The sequence below is a fragment of the Ovis aries genome, chromosome 4 (genome assembly GCF_016772045.2).
Source record: "Ovis aries strain OAR_USU_Benz2616 breed Rambouillet chromosome 4, ARS-UI_Ramb_v3.0, whole genome shotgun sequence".
Lineage (NCBI taxonomy): Eukaryota > Metazoa > Chordata > Mammalia > Artiodactyla > Bovidae > Ovis > Ovis aries.
The window spans coordinates 29,723,434-29,735,628 of record NC_056057.1 but is presented as its reverse complement, the minus strand read 5'-3'; the positions used below and the strand labels follow the sequence as shown (position 1 = coordinate 29,735,628).

The 12,195-nt window shown below is 37.7% G+C and overlaps 1 protein-coding gene across 1 annotated transcript in view; it reads left to right on the top strand.

The window, feature by feature from the left end:
• The first annotated feature begins 278 nt into the window (after positions 1-278).
• The window catches only part of TMEM196 (transmembrane protein 196), a 349,550-nt gene continuing 337,633 nt past the window's right edge, over positions 279-12,195 (top strand). Inside the window, exon 1 of the mRNA XM_042248433.2 lies at positions 279-971. The gene's annotated coding sequence lies outside the window, so the exon portion shown is untranslated. The remainder of the gene's footprint in view (positions 972-12,195) is intronic.

Here is a 12,195-nt window from a genome sequence, read left to right as displayed (position 1 = left end):
AACCTGGAGAAAGGTCTAGAATGCCCTCTGTCATATAAAACATTCTAATTGAAAAAGAATCCCCAAAATGCAGAAAAGTTGAGCTGAAATATTATGAAATGCCAATTACCAATTATTAAAATTTTTCATCATTATTATCATTATTAGTATACATATGTAGCAATCATTATCTTACATTGTAAGTGATAAAAGAGGCATTAAGAAAGTGGCTTGCTTAAACAATGAATGACAAATATAAATATGCAAAAAGAGTCTTCATTTGAAGCTATGTAAGGATTTGGTCATAAGAGTGAGTTTTATCCTTTGTGCTGGTCCAAGATGGTAACCCCTATGTATACCAAACCGCCTGCACTAAGAAACTGAGATGGAACTCAGAGAAATTTTCTATTGCGTTGTCATGAGCATGGTAACAATAACAATAACAATATGGTTATGGGTGGTGGAGAGAAGAATGATATTATTTAGTTTCACTCACTGGTAGCTGTGTCCCTTTGTTTTCAGGTATGGAAAATTCCTTTTAAAACTGTAGGAGAACCTAAATATAAGAAATTGTTTCCAATTCACTTTTTATTTAAGGAGCTAGAAGAAATAATTGAATTTCATGCCTTAATTTTGCTGATCATGAAACTGAAGCTTAAAAGATATAAAAGGCTACTTAGTTGAGCAGTTTCAAAGCACCCTGCTTTTACAGACTTCAGAATTCAGTACATGTATCTCACGTGTTTAGTGTCCCTAAAATAACTCCTCCTTTGGGGTCAGTCCTTAAATCAATAATAGTGAGGGGCAGTAAGACAGAAATGATTTAACACCACTGAAATCTGCTCCTTGATTGTTTCCTTGAATCTACTTGGCAGCTATATGGACATCCTGAGGTAAGTCTATATCACTTCTCTGCAGAAGGGCAGGGGATGTGGAAATTTGCTAATCAGCAGAGGAATGAAAGGCATAGATAAAATACCCAGGACCTACAGGTCTGTGGTCATATCTTTTTGCTTATGTGTTTCTTTAGCTGACTTCAGAATTTTGCTAGTCAAATGCTGTATGTTTGATCACCCAATGGCAAGAGTGTCTGTGGCAATGTTCTAGGCTTAGATTTTGTGAGCTTGGATGATAATTTTACACAGAAATACTTACTTTTGCTATTTGGATAGGTTTTTATTAGTCTGCTCATTTTCAATCTAGAATGAGAGTCTTGATTTATTATTAAGCTATTAAACTTTTAGTTTATTATTAAACTATTCTAGTACAATAGAATCAGCTTGCTTTATTTCAATGAGCTTATAGTGGTCTCTTTGCCAACCTAGGAAAAATCCTGAGAAAATATTCAGGTAATCAAAAAGTATGACTAAAAATTATATGAATCTAAAAATTGTGTGAGTAATTGTGTCTAGAATTCTGCTGGAAATGACTCATAGAGATAATGTGTGGTCATCTATTATATGCATCTGAGAGCAGTTTTGATAGAAAATGTCCTCTTATTCAAGATGTAGTGTGCTTCATATTATAAGCTGTAAAATACAAATGTTATACATATTGTGAGTATGAAAGCTTGATGGATATTCTTAGGAGCATAGTTTCATAAAATGCATGAATGGTGTGTATCGAATCAGCCTGTCTAGATGAGACACGAAAAGCTGAATCAGCTTCATTCTAAACCATTAACATCTGTGACCTTGGAACAAATCAATAGAATCTTTTCAGCTTGTCTTTGGGAGATGGTGTTAATTCAACTTCTAATTCAAGACAATTAATATCTATGGATCTCTCACCATGTTCCAGGCCCAAGAGATACAAAAAAACAAAATAGTAAACTTTCTTGTTCTCCCAGAGCCCACCATCTAGTTGGGAGACAGGTTTGTACACATTGAACCAAAATACTGATGTGGGTTATGATCATCACATAAGAAAAGCATTAAAAGAGTAGATGATGCCCGAGGATTGGGGGAAAAAAAAAAAACTGAGGAAGGGGGAAGATTCAAAGAGGACTTGATGTTTTTAAGACAGATATTTAAGGAAAAGTGCCTTTTTCCCTTAATTTTCATAAAATGCTCAAAAATCCTGTGGAGTCACACATCTTTTTTTTCCTGGCTTATCAGATATTTCCAGTTTTCTAATATGTGAACTACTTCTATTGCTAGAGAATTGATGAACTAAATTGACTTTTAAAAATATAATCATTCTGTCTTGTATTTATTTACAGACTAGAGTTAGGAGGAAATGGGAAATATGGATCAGAAAAGATTAAGAATTGGCACTTTGGTCTCTACAAAGAAAACACTGTTTTCCCTGGACATTTTCATTACCAAACCCAAAGAAATAACAATCACAACAGAGAGCAAGTATCTCATTTAGGTTTCTTAGCGATTATATATTTGTATATAATTCATATGTAGAAGGGGTATTTAACTAATTGTTTGGTTCAGATGTCAGATTAGGACCAATGATTTGTTTCCTGGTTTTGGCTTCATAAAGGCAAAATTCTAACAGAGTGGCTCCAAATTCAAATGTAGTGCCTTGTAAATTAAAGAGCTATCAGTTTTCATATGGAAGGAAGATGACCACTCTTCCAAATAAACTTAGGCTCAGAGGTTATCGCCAAACATAAACATTTCCTCAAGAAACAATATTGGATTGACTCAAATAGTAAGAGTTTCATTCCACTGAGTAAGACGAAGATGACTGGCTCAAACATTAAAATGATTGGCTAAGAAAGGAAAATGAGCTAAAAATACCATTTTTCTATTGTGTGAACCATTAAAAAATCTTATATATCTACAGAATATAAAATATAAATATATCATACATATATATTTATATAGAAATAAATAATATAAAAAGATAGGTTGAAAAAAATCTGACAAAATTGTTCCCCCTTGCATTATAAATTAGGAACCATCTGAGCAAATACAAACTATTCTATCATGCAGTGGATAAAATGAGATGTGTAGATGTATATGCAGATTTTTTTGACAAATATTTACAAGATGTATTTAAAATGTGCATTTAAAACTTCAGTGGTAGGAGTGGATTAACCTTTTTAGTGCTTTATTTATAATTTTGCTTGACACCACTAGACTAACAGTGGTTCAACTTAGAGACAGCAGAGAAGCAGAACTCAAATTTTAGCCAGATTGTTCTGGACGTCATTTTTTCAAGCCAATGAAACCGCAGTGCTGAGTTGGATTTTTCTATTCATAGGGATTGATTTGATATTAACTGAGATTGAGTGACTTCAACGTTTGTTCCTATCAGCCAAAAGGAAAAGAGGACTTGTATAACTTCTAAAACATTCTTTCCTGGTCAAAGGTTGACAAAAGGGCCTGTAACATTTGGAATATTATCTGCTGCTGTGTCTGCAGACCCTGGAGATCCGACTCCTTGTGCGTCCACACAGGGCCCTGACAGCTGTTACCTCTTATTTATTTTCTCTGAGCTTCAGGGATAATAGACTCTTGTCGAGGGCCGCCAGCACCGTTGTCCTAAACTTTCACTCTTTCCACTTGCAGTCTCTCTTCATAGAGAAATATGTCTTCATCTTGACATGACTTGAGGCAGGAGTCATTTTCATATTTTTATCTTCCCTACTGAAGATTGTAATTGACTTTAGAATGGAGTTGTTTTCTAGTTCTTGTTTAGTGTTGTTCCCTACACATAGCTGTCACCAAATGAACAGGTGTATTCTCAAAAGGCATGAGGTAAAGCTTTGTAGGAAATTGATGAGAACATGTTTTCGAAGCTCACCTCATTTCTTTCTTTGTGTGTGTGTGGATTACTGTACAGATCAGAAGATGGCATAGACATAATCTGGTTTTAATGAATTGTCATGTCATAGCCTTAAATATAATAATAGAAACATGAGCTCAGTGATAGTATAGTTAGGTAGATTTATAGCTCACTGAACCACTAGATTCTCAGTCTCTTGATCACTGGCTCAGTGGAAGACTACTTTGTGGGAGATCATGCTGGAATACCATTCTGGAACTTACTGAAGTTACACAAATCAAAACAGCATTCTAGATGCTTGTCTGTATCATCATTTAAAAGCATACAGTATATACTATTAAAATAGAAAATTCTTTTATATCTTTTTGAGAAATAAAATAGATAATTTTATGAGATACTGTTTTTCTAAGTCAGTATGATATCTCTTTTCTTTCCTGGGTCTCATGGTGGTCAACCTATTTCACAGACACTAGTGGGAAAATAATTGAAGACATAAGGATAAGAGTGAAACTATTGATTCAATGTTTATTAATTTGGGACATCACAATAGCTACATGGTAACCCAGATTCAACTTAGGGTTCTTGGTATATAGAAGAGTGGCTAGTGAAAGAGGAAACCAGTCAGAAAGAACAAATATAGCTTTGCTTTCCATGTGACCCTTCTCTTTCATTGCCTCATTTTGTTAGATAATTGAGTCAAACTGTAATATAGGAAGCTGGTGGAGGTGATGGTTGAGTTGCTAAGTCGTGTCTGATTTCTGCAACTGCATGGACTGTAGCCTGCCAGACTCCTCTGTCTATGGAATTTTCCAGGCAATAATACTGGAATGAGTTGCTATTTCCTTCTCCAAGGGATCTTCCTTACCCAAGGACCGAAACCACATCTGCATTTCAGGTGGTCTCCTGCATCACAAGCAAATTCTTTACCACTGAGCCACCAGGGAAGCCCATATAGGAAACTTGCTTATGGTAATACACATTAGAAAATAATGATCTCTGAGGATGGTGAGAACTGGAAAGGCAGATGACGTAGTCTTATGAGGTGTTGAAAATATACTTTATCTTGGTATGGGTGGTGAGTACATGCATTTACATATATTAATAATAGATAAAAATTGAGTAGTTTGTGTACTGAACTGTAGTTAATTCCTCATTTTTTAAAAACAAAAGAATACAATGATTAAAGGCCTTAGGCAGTGATAAACAAATAAGTAGTCATTAAACTAGTTTGAATAGATTGGATAGAATTATATAGTAGGTAAGGAGAAGGAAGAGTTGAGAATATTCTTTCATGCTGCAGTCTTAGAATCCTAATGCCATGATGAGGAAACCAAACTCTATTCCTTATATCTGAGGTAATTTTTATGGAGTTAATTCTTGAATACTTAATCCTAACCTCCCTCGGATAAACTGATAGTTGGTTAGACTAACTGGTAGTTGGTTGGGATCCTTTGGAAAGCACACTGTTATTACTACAGAAGGACACCCTCCAACGTGCATGATTCCTGAGTAGAGGGTCAGAATCACTGACTTCTAGCTCACCTTAGGCAAGAATGGGTCAAGAGTTTCCTCCAAGAGATTTCTTGATCTTCCATAGCTGGTTTAATAATGAGCAAGTCTGGAGAATTAAACGCCTAGAGGAGAAAATAAAAGGGAATGGAAAGAAGTGCCTCCTGGGCAAATTCCTTGGCAGAGGAACAGGACAGGGCAGGCCAGGGCTCTCTGGGAGTGATGGCCATTCTGCATAAGATGGCTTATTCTCCTTGTCTTCTCAGAACATAGGGACTTGTTTTTCTGAGATGGGTCAGCACCTAGTAGGCCTTTACTAAAGTTGTTTGAATGAATGAAGATTGAATAATCCCCTCCAAAATGATACAATTTTTGCAAAAGAATTATTTGTTGTTGTTGTTTTTTTTTTACTGGCAAGATTGCTTTAAAAAATTGTGATCACTTTAAGTTAATATATTGTATTTCCTTGTGAAAATATGTTTGCAGTGCCAGATGTAGCAAGAATTTTACAAGACATTTTGTTGGTGGGGGATTATGTGTGTAATGAATACTGCACCAAGTAGTCATAAACTGCATCCCAATTTCAGAAGTATTGAAAATAAAAATAAGAGAATGAACATGTGTAAGTTCCCATCCTCCACCCTTTTTTGAAGACCTGTATCACACATTCAAGACACACTCATCTTTTTTGCTTTAAAAAAGAAAAAAATCTTCCATGACTTTCAAGGTCAGCTGTAGATGGCTGTATTACTGCAGACTCCATGGGAATATCCAGTAGATCAATATCTGAGGGGGGAAAAGGTCACCACACACTTGCTTCGCACAATTTACAGGAAATTGAATGCTGTTCCAGATCTTACACCTTAAGAGAAAAACCAAAAAAACAAATGACAATTGGGAAAGAAAGAAAAACTTGGGTTGGAAGTCCCCTCCTCTAAGATTTTATTCTTGGCAAGAAAATTCTATGATTATTGTTATTTGCTTGAAAATTGAGTTTTTCTGCACATGCACTTCCAGTAAAACTGTCCAAAACAAAAACAATCAGTCTTGACTTTTCCTTACTTATCCTTATGTAGCTTTCCCACTGGGTAAGGGTAAGTTTACCCTTCTGTGTTTATTACTGGAGTCACTATTCATTCCCTTAATTTCTTCAGGGCCTTGGCTCAGAAAACTGGGAGTTAATAATTATATTTAGTAGTAATGATAAGCATAATTATATGTTATATATAGCTGTGTGCTTAGTCACTCAGTCCTGTCTGACTTTTTGTGACCCCCATGAACTGTAGCCCGCCAGGCTCCTCTGTCCAAGGGGATTCTCCAGGCAAGAAAACTGGAGTGGATTACCATGCCCTCCTCCAGGAAATCTTCCCAACCCAGGGATCAAACCCAGGTCTTCCACATTGCAGGTGGATTCTTTACCAGCTAAGCCCCCAGAGAAGACCTATGTATAGGTACAATATATAAATGTAAACCTGCTTTGAAATTTTTAAAATACCTTCATACACTTATTTCGTGTGGGTAGGGTTCCAAATAGGAAAAGGAGTATGTTAAGGCTGTATATTGTCACCCTGCTTATATAACTTCTATGCAGAGTCCATCATGAGAAACTCTGGGCTGGAAGAAGCACAAGCTGGAATCAAGATTGCCGGGAGAAACATCAATAACCTCAGATATGCAGATGACACCACCCTTATGGCAGAAAGTGAAGAGGAACTAAAAAGCCTCTTGATGAAAGTGAAAGAGGAGAGTGAAGAAGTTGGCTTAAAGCTCAACATTCAGAAAACGAAGATCATGGCATCTGGTCCCATCACTTCATGGGAAATAGATGGGGAAACAGTGGAAACAGTGTCAGACTTTATTTTTGGGGGCTCCAAAATCACTGCAGATGGTGATTGCAGCCATGAAATCACATTAACAAATTGAAAAATAAAAACCATATGATTATCTCAATAGATGCAGAGAAGGCCTTTGACAAAATTCAACATCCATTTATGATAAAAACTCTCCAGAAAGCAGGAATAGAAGGAACATACCTCAACATAATAAAAGCTATCTATGACAAACCCACAGCAAACATTATCCTCAATGGTGAAAAATTGAAAGCATTTCCCCTAAAGTCAGGAACAAGACAAGGGTGTCCACTTTCACCGCTACTATTCAACATAGTTCTGGAAGTTTTGGCCACAGCAATCAGAGCAGAAAAAGAAATAAAAGGAATCCAAATTGGAAAGAAGAAGTAAAACTCTCACTGTTTGCAGATGACATGATCCTCTACATGGAAAATCCACCAGAAAATTACTAGAGCTCATCAATGAATATAGTAAAGTTGCAGGATATAAAATCAACACACAGAAATCCCTTGCATTCCTATACACTAATAATGAGAAAGTAGAAAAAGAAATTAAGGAAACAATTCCATTCACCATTGCAACGAAAAGAATAAAATACTTAGGGATATATCTTCCTAAAGAAACTAAAGACCTATACATAGAAAACTATAAAACACTGATGAAAGAAATCAAAGAGGACACTAATAGATGGAGAAATATACCATGTTCATGGATTGGAAGAATCAATATAGTGAAAATGAGTATACTACCCAAAGCAATTTACAAATTCAATGCAATCCCTATCAAGCTACCAGCCACATTTTTCACAGAACTAGAACAAATAATTTCAAGATTTGTATGGAAATACAAAAAACCTCGAATAGCCAAAGCAATCTTGAGAAAGAAGAATGGAACTGGAGGAATCAACTTGCCTGACTTCAGGCTCTACTACAAAGCCACAGTCATCAAGACAGTATGGTACTGGCACAAAGACAGACATATAGATCAATGGAACAAAATAGAAAGCCCAGAGATAAATCCACACACATATGGACACCTTATCTTTGACAAAGGAGGAAAGAATATACAATGGAGTAAAGACAATCTCTTTAACAAGTGGTGCTGGGAAAACTGGTCAACCACTTGTAAAAGAATGAAACTAGATCACTTTCTAACACCGCACACAAAAATAAACTCAAAATGGATTAAAGATCTAAATGTAAGATCAGAAACTATAAAACTCCTAGAGGAGAACATAGGCAAAACACTCTCAGACATAAATCACAGCAGGATCCTCTATGATCCACCTCCCAGAATTTTGGAAATAAAAGCAAAAATAAACAAATGGGATCTAATTAAAATTAAAAGCTTCTGCACAACAAAGGAAAATATAAGCAAGGTGAAAAGACAGCCTTCTGAATGGGAGAAAATAATAGCAAATGAAGCAACTGACAAACAACTAATCTCAAAAATATACAAGCAACTTATGCAGCTCAACTCCAGAAAAATAAATGACCCAATCAAAAAATGGGCCAAAGAACTAAATAGACATTTCTCCAAAGAAGACATACGGATGGCTAACAAACACATGAAAAGATGCTCAACATCACTCATTATTAGAGAAATGCAAATCAAAACCACAATGAGGTACCACTTCACACCAGTCAGAATGGCTGCGATCCAAAAATCTGCAAGCAATAAATGCTGGAGAGGGTGTGGAGAAAAGGAACCCTCCTACACTGTTGGTGGGAATGCAAACTAGTACAGCCACTATGGAGAACAGTGTGGAGATTCCTTAAAAAATTGCAAATAGAACTACCTTATGACCCAGCAATCCCACTGCTGGGCATACACACCGAGGAAACCAGAATGGAAAGAGACACATGTACCCCAATGTTCATCGCAGCACTGTTTATAATAGCCAGGACATGGAAACTACCTAGATGTCCATCAGCAGATGAATGGATAAGAAAGCTGTGGTACATATACACAATGGAGTATTACTCAGCCGTTAAAAAGAATTCATTTGAATCAGTTCTGTTGAGATGGATGAAACTGGAGCCGATTATACAGAGTGAAGTAAGCCAGAAAGAAAAACACCAATACAGTATACTAACACATATATATGGAATTTAGGAAGATGGCAATGACGACCCTGTATGCAAGACAGGGAAAGAGACACAGATGTGTATAACGGACTTTTGGACTCAGAGGGAGACGGAGAGGGTGGGATGATTTGGGAGAATGCCATTCTAACATGTATACTATCATGTGAATTGAATCGCCAGTCTATGTCTGACACAGGATGCAGCATGCTTGGGGCTGGTGCATGGGGATGACCCAGAAAGATGTTATGGGGAGGGAGGTGGGAGGGGGGTTCATGTTTGGGAATGCATGTAAGAATTAAAGATTTTAAAATTAAAAAAAAAAAAAGACACTTACTCCTTGGAAGGAAAGTTATGACCAACCTAGATAGCATATTGAAAAGCAGAGACATTACTTTGCCAACAAAGGTCCATCTAGTCAGGGCTATGGTTTTTTCAGTGGTCATGTATAGATGTGAGAGTTGGACTGTGAAGAAAGCGGAGTGCTGAAGAATTGATGCTTTTGAACTGCAGTATTGGAGAAGACTCTTGAGAGTCCCTTGGAGTGCAAGGAGATCCAACCAGTCCATTCTGAAGGAGATCAGCCCTGGGTGTTCTTTGGAAGGAATGATGCTAAAGCTGAAACTCCAGTACTTTGGCCACCTCATGCAATGAGTTAACTTATTGGAAAAGACTCTGATGCTGGGAGGGATTGGGAGCAGGAGGTAAAGGGGACGACAGAGGATGAGATGTCTGGATGGCATCACCGACTTGATGGACGTGAGTCTGAGTGAACTCCGGGAGATGGTGATGTACAGGGAGGCCTGGCGTGCTGCAATTCATGGGGTCGCAAAGAGTCGGACACAACTGAGCGACTGAACTGAATTGAACTGAGGGCAGTTATTGGGCTTCCCTGGTGGCTCAGATGGTAAAGCGTCTGCCTACAATGCAGGAGACCTGGGTTTGATCCCTGGGTCAGAAAGATCCCCTGGAGAAGGAAATGGCAACCCACTCCAGTATTCTTGTTTGGAGAATTCCATGGACAGGGGAGCCTGGCGAGCTATAGTCTATAGAGTTGCAAAGAATCAGATACAACTGAGTAACTAACACACACACACACACGACAGCTATTACTAATTCTCTAAAGGTGAATAAATGGCAAAAAATAAGCAACTTGCCCCAAATCACACAGCTATTAGATGGCAGCTAAGGAACTAGAACTGAGGGTATGGAAAAGCTTTGTTAAGTGAACATGGGAAAACCTTCCTACTCTTTCTTATTTCCTCAGCTAGTACTTTCTTTGTTGTTCGTTATTTAAAGGAACTATCTAATTAAAACAAGTGCATTTTACTACCCCTGTTAATGTTAAAGGAGATCACCATGTCCAACAGATCACCTGTTCAGGCTACTTTTCCTCCTAACCATCTCTTGAATTAAACCACTTTTCTTTATTTACAGGACACAATCCTAATCCATGCTGTCATCTCTCTGCTAAGATGTCTCCAGTAGTTATTTAACAACCCCCTGTTTCCACACTACCCTCCCCTCTGATGCTGTCTTTTCTATGCGCACTCCCATAGAAACTACTGCATTATGTCTCTCTGCTTTTTAAAATAAAGATCCCTTATTTTCTCACCCTGTCCACGGTTTTACCCATTCAGATCTCTCTGGAATAATTTTCCCCCTATTTTCTCTCCTACTTCTCAAGTCCAGTCTCACAGGCCTCTTTCAGACAAGCCAGCTCCTTCCCAACCCACATACTATTTACTTCTGCCTGGAGCTTTCTCTCTCTCCCTCTGTCACCTAGTTAACACTTACTCTCCCTTCAATTTTTAGTTCAAACACCGCTTCATAAAAACCCCTCACTTCCTTGACATGCCATTTTCCTCTTTATAACAGTATTCACTTTCCCCCTGGGGTGCTACCAGAGGGGTACTACCAAAGTAAACCTACCACTGTGGTAGATTTACTTTGATTGTTTGATCAGGTGCTGCAAAGGAAAAGGTTAACAGTGGGTCTGTGACACATTCTACCTTGGAAACGCCTAATTTTTTTCTTTAACCCCAACCACAGTTTCTTGCAAATATTAACTGATGCAATTTATTAGCTCCTGAATACTAAGCTGCTGCTGCTAAGTTGCTTCAGTCGAGTCTGACTCTGTGCAACCCCACAGACGGCAGCCCACCAGGCTCCTCTGTTCCTGGGATTCTCCAGGCAAGAATACTGGAATGGGTTGCCATTTCCTTCTCTGAATACTAAGCTAGGAAAGCTTTTAACAAAATGTACCTGATCTGTCTGGCCTAAGTGTGTCTGTACCGTATGAATTTATGAACAGCAGCTGTGCTGATGAATGCAAGTTAATCACATGGCTAGAACTGGACTGTGAGATGATGAGATGTATAAACTGTGAGACTACAAACACTAGGAAGCTTCCCTTTGCTTAATTCAAGCCAAGCAAAGTAAACACCCTTTACTCCAAAACTCATCATAGTGTACAAAACAGGAGGCTACATCTGATGGGTTTAGGCCTGCTAGATATTGCTGTACCGTATTTTGTTGATATTCCTTTCTAATAATTTGTGAAGTTTGATGACTAACAACTCTGCTTTTTATTACTGCATAAGTGAAATATTTGTATTTTCTCCTTGTTGTCTCATGAGCTCCATGAAAGCCGAAAGATAGTTGTTGTTGTTGTTTTTTTTGGAAGATATTGTTCTATCTGACAGCTAATTCCTATTTTCTGGCCCAGTATTTAGCACACAGTATGTGCATGATAAACATTTCTGTGGCACAGATCATTAGAGATCACCATATCCAATTCTTTCCTGCCTGCACTCATGAGAAAACATCCAACTTCCCACACAGCGAGGTCAGGATCACATGGTTAATATTGGCCAGCAGATGTTGAGAGGAAGTAACATACATAACTTCAGGTAGTTCAGATATAAATTGCCCACACTATTTCCCCTCTAGCAAACGCTGAAAACTTGTGTTGATACGGTTTTGTGGAAAGATGGCAGAGCTTCTGTCATTCCTGGGTTCCTAACTAA